Genomic DNA, 12,103 nt, shown 5'->3' on the forward strand with positions numbered 1-12,103 from the left:
AAAGTTTAAAATTGACCTCATTTGCATAAAACTTAACCAATCAAAATTCTGTCCTAAATTTTTGTAGACCATAGGGTTAGGCCCCTTCATGCCAAATATCAAGGTCACAGGTCTTGCCGATTTTGAGAAGAAGATTTTTAAAGTATTATTTTTCATATTTTTCAGTGACCTTTGACCTCCCTATAGATTTACAAATGCCCATTATAGGCTAGCCAATAGAGCTAGGAGTCTGGTTCTTTTTCGACGTAGACGATCATTGGCTGTTAATGTTCACCGAAATATTTTGGGTCAGGTCACGTGACCTTGACCTCATTAATTATGCGCATATCTAATTCTAGGCTAACCAATAGGGCTAGAGATCCGAATTTTGGTACACAGGGACTACTATGGGATAGAAATCTATTGCAAATATGTCACGTGACCAGACCTCATTAATTATGCGCATATCTAATTCTAGGCTAACCAATAGGGCTAGAGATCCAAATTTTGGTACAGAGGGACTACTATGGGATAGAAATCTATTGCAAATATGTCACGTGACCAGACCTCATTAATTATGCGCATATCTAATTCTAGGCTAACCAATAGGGCTAGAGATCCGAATTTCGGTACACAGGGACTACTATGGGATAGAAATCTATTGCAAATATGTCACGTGACCAGACCTCATTAATTATGCGCATATCTAATTCTAGGCTAACCAATAGGGCTAGAGATCCGAATTTTGGTACACAGGGACTACTATGGGATAGAAATCTATTGCAAATATGTCACATGACCAGACCTCATTAATTATGCGCATATCTAATTCTAGGCTAACCAATAGGGCTAGAGATCCCAATTTTGGTACATAGGGACTACTATGGGATAGAAATCTATTGCAAATATGTCACGTGACCAGACCTCATTAATTATGCGCATATCTAATTCTGAGCCAGCCAATAGAGCTAGAGGTCTGATTTTTGGTATATAGGGATAACTTAGCATTACAATTTTTTTGACAACATGTCATGTGACCTCGATGACCTTTGACCTTGAATATACGTATATGTCCATAACTCAGTAACCACAAGTGCTACACCCTTCATATTTGGTATGATGGGAGACCTTATGACATCACATCCTGTACCTCATTAATTATGTGCATATCTAATTCTGAGCCAGCCAATAGAGCTAGAGGTCTGATTTTTGGTATATAGGGATAACTTAGCAGTACAATTTTTTTGACAAAATGTCATGTGACCTTCATGACCTTTGACCTTATATATACATATATGGGCATAACTAAGTAACCCCAAGTGCTAGACCCTTCATATTTGGTATGATGGGAGACCTTATGACACCACATCCTGTACCTAATTAATTATGCGCATATCTAATTCTGAGCCAGCCAATAGAGCTAGAGGTCTGATTTTTGGTATATAGGGATAGCTTAGCAATAAAAATTTTTTGACAAAATGTCATGTGACCTCGATGACCTTTGACCTTGAATATACCTATATATCCACAACTTGATAACCACAAGTGCTACAGACTTCATATGTGGTATGATGGGAGACCTAATGACACTGCATCCTGTACTTCATTAATTATGCACATAATCTAATTTTTCTTTTGCACTAATGATGCCACTTATGTCGAAACCCGGTCATCGCTGCTTGCAGCTATATTTATTATTATTATTCTTTTTCTTCTTCCATCCTCTAAATGCAACTGCCACGCAAACACCGTTGCACCTAGAGACTTCAAATTTGGCACATAGGTAAAACTCCTCACAAGTAATTTTTTGATCACATGACCATAACAATGGGTCACGTGACCTGGCGGCCATATTGAAAACAAACTTTCAAATTGACCTCATTTGCATAAAAATTATTCAATCAAAATTCTGTCCTAAATTTTTGTAGACCATAAGGCTAGGCTCCTTCATGCCAAATTTCAAGGTCACAGGCCTGGCCGATTTTGAGAAGAAGATTTTTAAAGTATTATTTTTCATATTTTTCAGTGACCTTTGACCTCCCCTGTAGATTTACAAATGCCCATTACAGGCTAGCCAATAGACCTAGGAGTCTGGTTCTTTTTTGACATAGACCATCAGTGGTTCTTAATGTTCACCGAAATATTTTGGGTCAGGTCACGTGACCTTGGCCTCATTAATTATGCGCATATCTAATTCTAGGCTAACCAATAGGGCTAGAGATCCGAATTTTGGTACACAGGGACTACTATGGGATAGAAATCTATTGCAAATATGTCATGTGACTAGACCTCATTAATTATGCGCATATCTAATTCTAGGCTAACCAATAGGGCTAGAGATCCGAATTTTGGTACACAGGGACTACTATGGGATAGAAATCTATTGCAAATATGTCACGTGACCAGACCTCATTAATTATGCACATATCTAATTCTAGGCTAACCAATAGGGCTAGAGATCCGAATTTTGGTACACAGGGACTACTATGGGATAGAAATCTATTGCAAATATGTCACGTGACCAGACCTCATTAATTATGCGCATATCTAATTCTAGGCTAACCAATAGGGCTAGAGATCCGAATTTTGGTACACAGGGACTACTATGGGATAGAAATCTATTGCAAATATGTCACGTGACCAGACCTCATTAATTATGCGCATATCTAATTCTAGGCTAACCAATAGGGCTTGAGATCCGAATTTTGGTACACAGGGACTACTATGGGATAGAAATCTATTGCAAATATGTCATGTGACAGACCTCATTAATTATGCGCATATCTAATTCTAGGCTAACCAATAGGGCTAGAGATCCGAATTTTGGTACACAGGGACTACTATGGATAGAAATCTATTGCAAATATGTCACGTGACCAGACCTCATTAATTATGCGCATATCTAATTCTAGGCTAACCAATAGGGCTTGAGATCCGAATTTTGGTACACAGGGACTACTATGGGATAGAAATCTATTGCAAATATGTCATGTGACCAGACCTCATTAATTATGCGCATATCTAATTCTAGGCTAACCAATAGGGCTAGAGATCCGAATTTTGGTACACAGGGACTACTATGGGATAGAAATCTATTGCAAATATGTCACGTGACCAGACCTCATTAATTATGCGCATATCTAATTCTAGGCTAACCAATAGGGCTTGAGATCCGAATTTTGGTACACAGGGACTACTATGGGATAGAAATCTATTGCAAATATGTCATGTGACCAGACCTCATTAATTATGCGCATATCTAATTCTAGGCTAACCAACAGGGCTAGAGATCCGAATTTTGGTACACAGGGACTACTATGGGATAGAAATCTATTGCAAATATGTCACGTGACCAGACCTCATTAATTATGCGCATATCTAATTCTAGGCTAACCAATAGGGCTAGAGATCCGAATTTTGGTACACAGGGACTACTATGGGATAGAAATCTATTGCAAATATGTCACGTGACCAGACCTCATTAATTATGCGCATATCTAATTCTAGGCTAACCAATAGGGCTAGAGATCCGAATTTTGGTACACAGGGACTACTATGGGATAGAAATCAATTGTCAATATGTCACGTGACCAGACCTCATTAATTATGCGCATATCTAATTCTAGGCTAACCAATAGGGCTAGAGATCTGAATTTTGGTACACAGGGAGTACTCTGGGATAGAAATCAATTCTCAATATGGAACATGACAAGACCTCATTAATTATGCACATATATAATTCCATGCTAAGGTGATAGAGCTAGAGGTCTGATTTTTGGTATAAAGGGATAACTATGATATTGAATTCTTTTAACAAAATGTCACATCACCTCGACTACTTTTGACCTCGATTTCACAAATACTACCATAGCCTCCCATCTTTTTGCATATGTATTTCTCTATTGCCCCTGTTGACCGAGATGTCTCGAAACCCGGTTGATTGCTGCTTTGCAGCTATATTTATTATTATTCTTCTTCTTCCGCCTTTCTTTTGCAACTACCACGCGAACACCGTTGCACCTAGAGACTTCATATTTGGTACACAGGTACAACTCAGCAAAAGTAATTTTTTTGTCACATGACCATAACAAAAGGTCACGTGACCTTTCGGCCATTTTGAAAATAAACTTTAAACTTGACTTCATTTGCATAAAAATTAACCAATCAAAATTCTGTCCTAAATTTTTGTAGACCATAGGGTTAGGCTCCTTCATGCCAAATATCAAGGTCACAGGTCTTGCCGATTTGAGAAGAAGATTTTTAAAGTATTATTTTTGTGATTTTTCAGTGACCTTTGACCTCCCCTATACCTAAGCAGCTAATCTATGGCAATGGCTTATTCTGGCCTATGTTAAAGTCCAGGACAGCCAGTGTCTATTGGATAATGGCCATTAGGGGACCAAATTGCACTCAAAAATTTTGGGGATTCCAATTGACCTTTGACCTTGGCATCTTCTTGCAACTCATTTTTTATGCGCGTATCTAATTCTGAGCCAGCTAATGGAGCTAGAGGTCTGATTTTTGGTATATAGGGATAACTTAGCATAACAATTTTTTGACAAAATGTCATGTGACCACGATGACCTTTGACCTTGAATATACGTATATGTCCATAGCTAAGTAACCACAAGTTCTACACAATTCATATTTGGTATGATGGGAGACCTTATGACAGCACATCCTGTACCTCATTAATTATGCGCATATCTAATTCTGAGCCAGCCAATAGAGCTAGAGGTCTGATTTTTGGTATATAGGGATAACTTAGCATTTCAATTTTTTGACAAAATGTCATGTGACCTCAATGACCTTTGACCTTGAATATACATATATGTCCATAACTCAGTAACCAGAAGTGCTACACGCTTCATATTTGGTATGATGGGATACCTTATGACACCACATCCTGTGCCTCATTAATTATGCACATATCTAATTCATAACCAGCCAATAGAGCTAGAGGTCTGATTTTTGGTATATAGGGATAACTTAGCAATAGAATTTTTTGACAAAATGTCATGTGACCTCGATGACCTTTGACCTTAAATATGAGTATATGTCCATAACTAAGTAACCACAAGTGCTACACCCTTCATATTTGGTATGATGGGAGACCTTATGACACCACATCCTGTACCTCATTAATTATGCACATATCTAATTCTGAGCCAGCCAATAGAGCTAGAAGTCTGATTTTTGGTATGTAGGGATAACTTAGCAATACAATTTTTTGACAAAATGTCATGTGTCCTCGATGACCTTTGACCTTGAATATACGTATATGTCCATAACTCAGTAACCACAAGTGCTACAGCCTTCATATTTGGTATGATAGGAGACCTTATGACACCACATCCTGTACCTCATTAATTATGCGCATATCTAATTCTGAGCCACCTAATAGAGCTACAGGCCTGATTTTTGGTATATAGGGATAACTTAGCAATACAATTTTTTTGACATAATGTCATGTGACCTTCATGACCTTTGACCGTGAATATACGTATATGTCCATAACTCAGTAAACACAAGTGCTACAGACTTCATATGTGGTATGATGGGAGACCTTATGACACTGCATCCTGTACTTCATTAATTATGCGCAAAATCTAAATTTTCTTTTGCTCTAATGTGGCCACTTGTGTCGAAACCCGGTCATCGCTGCATGCAGCTATATTTATTAGGGTTTCGACACCATGGGTGCGAAACCCTCTTGTAATCGTTCTGTTTTTTATATTATTATTATTATTATTTTTCTTCCGCCTCCTAAATGCGCTTGCCATTCGAACACTGTTGCACCTAGAGTCTCCAAATTTGGCATATAGATAAAACACCTCGCAAGTAATTTTTTGATCTCATTACCATAACAATGGGTCACGTGACATTTCGGCCATTTTGAAAATAAACTTTAAAATTGAGCTCATTTGCATAAAAAGTGATAAATCAAAATTCTGCTCAAGTCACTTCTTAGACCTTATAGCCTTGCTCCTTCATGCCAAATATCAAAGTCAAAGGTCTTGCCAATTTTGAGAAGAAGATTTTTAAAGTATTATTTTTCTGATTTTTCTATGACCTTTGACCTTCCTATACCTGTGCAGCTAAGCTATGGCAAGGCTTTTTCTGGCCTATCTGAGGGTCCCAATAGGCAAGTGTGTCTTGAACGATGACCTTTTGGGGGACCACATTGAACACCGAAATTTTGGGAATGCCCCTTGACCTTTGACCTTGGCATCATTTAGCACATTATTAAATATGCACATATGCAATTCTGGAGTACCAGATACAGCAAGAGGTCTGATTTTTGCTAAGAGGAGGCAAACAAAGTTTTTGAGGTCAAAGGTCATCCTGGTCACGTGACATTTTGTCAACACACTTTGCTCCTATACTTCTCCCTGTGTACCAAAAATCAGATAACTAGCTCTATTGGCTAGCCCGGAATTAGATATGCGCATAATTAATGAGCGAGGAGATGTGGTACCGTATTGTCTTCCATCCCACCAAATATCAAGGCAGTAGCACTTGTGGTTACTGATTTACAAGCCTATTCGTGAAATCGAGGTCAAAGGTCATCCTGGTCACGTGACTTTTTGCCCAGAATCTTGGCTGCCACACGTCTCCCCATGTACCAAAAATCAGACCCCTAGCTCCATTGGCTTGCCCAGCATTGGCATTAGCAGCCTCTGTGCAGTAATGCTGGCTGAGCATATTCCCTATTCATAAGCTATAGGCTGGCCTCGTACGTAACTCAATGAGATGAACCCTCGCTGGCTTCACATTCTGAAAAAAACTGATCTGATTTTGCAATGAATCTCATATTGGCTCTAAAATCAGCTTACAACCCATGCTCTATCTTTGTAAGCCACTAGCTGAGTGCTGATCACCTCCTATTCAAGCATAGAGACACGCACTACTTTTTGAACCGGACTATCTTCGTGACCTTTGACCTAGTAGCTCTACCTTTGACCTAAGCATCTCAAGAGCATATCCCTGTCTATGTGTACCTGGCCCATATGCCTACAGCTTTCCCTTATTGCTTTCATTGGGTTTTTCTTATTATTAGGGTTTCGACACCATGGGTGCGAAACCCTCTTGTAATCGTTCTGTTTTTTATTATTATTAGGGTTTCGACACCATGGGTGCGAAACCCTATAGTAATCGTTCTGTTTTTTATTATTATTATTATTAGGGTTTCGAGACTTTCGTCTCGAAACCCTCTTGTAATCGTTATGTTTTTTATTATTATTATTATTATTATTATTGTTCCGCCACCTTTACATGCTTGCCATTCGAACACCGTTATACCAAATGACTTCCAATTTGGCACATAGGTAAAACTCAAAGACCATATTTTTTTATTTCGTTACCATGGCAACAGGTCACATGACCTGCCGTCAATCTTAAATTTTAACTTTTAAATGCCTCTCATTTGCATAAAAATTCATCTATCAAAATTCCGCGAGGTCATTTTGTAGACCATATAGCCATGCTCCTTTATGCCAAAAATCAAGGTCACATTTTTCAGTGACCTTTGACCTCCCCTATAGATTTACAAATGCCCATTACAGGCTAGCCAATCAAGCTAGGAGTCTGGTTCTTTTTCGACATAGACGATCATTGGCTGTTATGTTCACCGAAATAATTTGGGTCAGTCATGTGACCTTGACCTCATTAATTATACGCATATCTAATTCTAGGCTAACCAATAGGGCTAGAGATCCGAATTTTGGTACACATGGACTACTATGGGATAGAAATCTATTGCAAATATATCACGTGACCATACCTCATTAATTATGTGCATATCTAATTCTAGGCTAACCAATAGGGCTAGAGATCCCAATTTTGGTACATAGGGACTACTATGGGATAGAAATCTATTGCAAATATGTCACGTGACCAGACCTCATTAATTATGCGCATATCTAATTCTAGGCTAACCAATAGGGCTAGAGATCCAAATTTTGGTACACAGGGACTACTATGGGATAGAAATATAATGCAAATATGTCACGTGACCAGACCTCATTAATTTATGCGCATATCTAATTCTGAGCCAGCCAATAGAGCTAGAGGTCTGATTTTTGGTATATAGGGATAACTTAGCATTACAATTTTTTTGACAAAATGTCATGTGACCTCGATGACCTTTGACCTTGAATATACGTATATGTCCATAACTCAGTAACCAAAAGTGGTACACCCTTCATATTTGGTATGATGGGAGACCTTATGACATCACATCCTGTACCTCATTAATTATGCGCATATCTAATTCTGAGCCAGCCAATAGAGCTAGATGTCTGATTTTTGGTATATAGGGATAACTTAGCAGTACAATTTTTTTGACAAAATGTCATGTGACCTTCATGACCTTTGACCTTATATATACATTTATTGGCATAACTAAGTAACCCAAGTGCTAGACCCTTCATATTTGGTATGATGGGACACCTTATGACACAACTTCCTGTACCTAATTAATTATGCGCATATCTAATTCTGAGCCAGCCAATAGAGCTAGAGGTCTGATTTTTGGTATATAGGGATAGCTTAGCAATAAAATTTTTTTGACAAAATGTCATGTGACCTCGATGACCTTTGACCTTAAATATACCTATATGTCCACATCTTGATAAACACAAGTGCTACAGACTTCATATGTGGTATGATGGGAGACCTAATGACACTGCATCCTGTACTTCATTAATTATGCGCACAATCTAATTTTTCTTTTGCTCTTAATGCTGCTACTTGTGTCGAAACCCGGTCATCGCTGCTTGCAGCTATATTTAGGGTTTCGACACCATGGGTGCGAAACCCTCTTGTAATCGTTCTGTTTTTTATTATTATTATTATTCTTCTTCTTCTTCTTCTTCCGCCGCACTTCTGCAACTACCACGCCAACACCGTTGCACCTAGAGACTTCATATTTGGTACACATGTACAACTCAGCAAAAGTAATTTTTTTGTCACATGACCATAACAAAAGGTCACGTGACCTTTCGGCCATTTTGAAAATAAACTTTAAAATTGAGCTCATTTGCATAACAAGTGATAAATCAAAATTCTGCTCCAGTCACTTTTTAGACCTTATAGCCTTGCTCCTTCATGCCAAATATCATGGTCACAGGTCTTGCCGATTTTGAGAAGAAGATTTTTAAAGTATTATTTTTCATATTTTTCAGTGACCTTTGACCTCCCCTATAGATTTACAAATGCCCATTACAGGCTAACCAATAGAGCTAGGAGTCTGGTTCTTTTTCGATATAGAAGATCATTGGCTGTTTATGTTCACCGAAATATTTTGGGTCAGGTCATGTGACCTTGACCTCATTAATTATGCGCATATCTAATTCTAGGCTAACCAATAGGGCTAGAGATCCAAATTTTGGTACACAGGGACTACTATAGGATAGAAATCTATTGCAAATATGTCACGTGACCAGACCTCATTAATTATGCGCATATCTAATTCTAGGCTAACCAATAGGGCTAGAGATTCGAATTTTGGTATACAGGGACTACTATGGGATAGAAATCTATTACAAATAAGTCACGTGACTAGACCTCATTAATTATGCGCATATCTAATTTTGAGCCAGCCAATAGAGCTAGAGGTGTGATTTTTGGTGTATAGGGATAACTTAGCATTACAATTTTTTTGACAAAATGTCATGTGACCTCGATGACCTTTGACCTTGAATATACGTATATGTCCATAACTCAGTAACCACAAGTGGTACACCCTTCATATTTGGTATAATGGGAGACCTAATGACATCACATCCTGTACCTATTTAATTATGCGCATATCTAATTCTGAGCCAGCCAATAGAGCTAGAGGTCTGATTTTTGGCATATAGAGATAACTTAGCAATACAATTTTTTTGACAAAATCTCATTTGACCTCGATGACCTTTGACCTCAAATTTAGATATATGGCCATAACTAAATAACCCCAAGTTCTACACCCTTCATATTTGGTATGATGGGAGACCTTATGACACCACATCCTGTACCTTATTAATTATGCGCATATCTAATTCTGAGCCAGCCAATAGAGCTAGAGGTCTGATTTTTGGTATATAGGGATAACTTAGCAATACATTTTTTTTGACAGAATGTCATGTGACCCCGATGACCTTGGACCTCAAATATACATATATGGCCATAACTAAGTAACCCCAAGTGCTATAGCCTTCATATTTGGTATGATGGGAGACCTTATGACACCACATCCTGTACCTCATTAATTATGTGCATATCTAATTCTGAGCCAGCCAATAGAGCTAGAGGTCTGATTTTTGGTATATAGGGATAACTTAGCAATACAATTTTTTTGACAAAATGTCATGTGACCTCGATGACCTCTGACCTCAAATATACGTATATGGCCATAACTAAGTAACCAGAAGGGCTACACCTTTCATATTTGGTATGATGGGAGACCTCATGACACTACATCCTGTACTTCATTAATTATGCACACAATCTAATTTTTCTTTTTGCTCTAATGCTGCCACTCGTGTCGAAACCCGGTCATCGCTGCTTGCAGCTATATTTATTATTATTATTCTTCTTTTTCTTCTTCTGTCGCGCTTCTGCAACTACCACGCGAACACCGTTGCACCTAGAGACTTCATATTTGGTACACAGGTACAACTCAGCAAAAGTAATTTTTTGGTCACATGACCATAACAATAGGTCACGTGACCTGGCGGCCATTTTGAAAATAAACTTTAAAATTGACTTCATTTGCATAAAAGGTGGTAAATCAAAATTCTGCTCCAGTCACTTTTTAGACCTTATAGCCTTGCTCCTTCATGCCAAATATCAAGGTCACAGGTCTTGCCGATTTTAAGAAGAAGATTTTTAAAGTATTATTTTTCATATTTTTCAGTGACCTTTGACCTCCCCTATAGATTTACAAATGCCAATTATAGGCTATCCAATAGAGCTAGGAGTCTGGTTCTTTTTCGACATAGACGATAATTGGCTGTTAATGTTCACCGAAATATTTTGGGTCAGGTCACGTGACCTTGACCTCATTAATTATGCGCATATCTAATTCTAGGCTAACCAATAGGGCTAGAGATCCGAATTTTGGTACACAGGGACTACTATGGGATAGAAATCTATTGCAAATATGTCACGTGACCAGACCTCATTATTTATGCACATATCTAATTCTAGGCTAACCAATAGGGCTAGAGATCCAAATTTTGGTACACAGGGACTACTATGGGATTGAAATCTATTGCAAATAAGTCACGTGACCAGACCTCATTAATTATGCGCATATCTAATTCTAGGCTAACAAATAGGGCTAGAGATCCGAATTTTGGTACACAGGGACTACTATGGGATAGAAATCTATTGCAAATATGTCACGTGACCAGACCTCATTATATATGCACATATCTAATTCTAGGCTAACCAATAGGGCTAGAGATCCAAATTTTGGTACACAGGGACTACTATGGGATAGAAATCTATTGCAAATATGTCATGTGACCAGACCTCATTAATTATGCGCATATCTAATTCTAGGCGAACCAATAGGGCAAGAGATCCCAATTTTGGTACATAGGGACAACTATGGGATAGAAATCTATTGCAAATATGTCACGTGACCAGACCTCATTAATTATGCGCATATCTAATTCTGAGCCAGCCAATAGAGCTAGAGGTCTGATTTTTGGTATATAGGGATAACTTAGCATTACAATTTTTTTGACAAAATGTCATGTGACCTCGATGACCTTTGACCTTGAATATACGTATATGTCCATAACTCAGTAACCACAAGTGCTACACCCATCATATTTGGTATGATGGGAGACCTTATGACATCACATCCTGTACCTCATTAATTATGCGCATATCTAATTCTGAGCCAGCCAATAGAGCTAGAGGGCCTGATTTTTGGTATATAGGGATAACTTAGCAGTACAATTTTTTGACAAAATGTCATGTGACCTTCATGACCTTTGACCTTATATATACATATATGGGCATAACTAAGTAACCCCAAGTGCTAGACCCTTCATATTTGGTATGATGGGAGACCTTATAACACCACATCCTGTACCCAATTAATTATGCTCATATCTAATTCTGAGCT

General features: G+C 38.1%; 1 long non-coding RNA gene across 6 annotated transcripts in view; it reads left to right on the forward strand.

The window, feature by feature from the left end:
- Window positions 1-12,103, forward strand: part of LOC139123281 (uncharacterized) — a 417,909-nt gene that overhangs the window by 302,486 nt on the left and 103,320 nt on the right. The gene's annotated exons all lie outside the window — the stretch shown is intronic.

The sequence above is a fragment of the Ptychodera flava genome, chromosome 2 (assembly GCF_041260155.1).
Source record: "Ptychodera flava strain L36383 chromosome 2, AS_Pfla_20210202, whole genome shotgun sequence".
NCBI lineage: Eukaryota > Metazoa > Hemichordata > Enteropneusta > Ptychoderidae > Ptychodera > Ptychodera flava.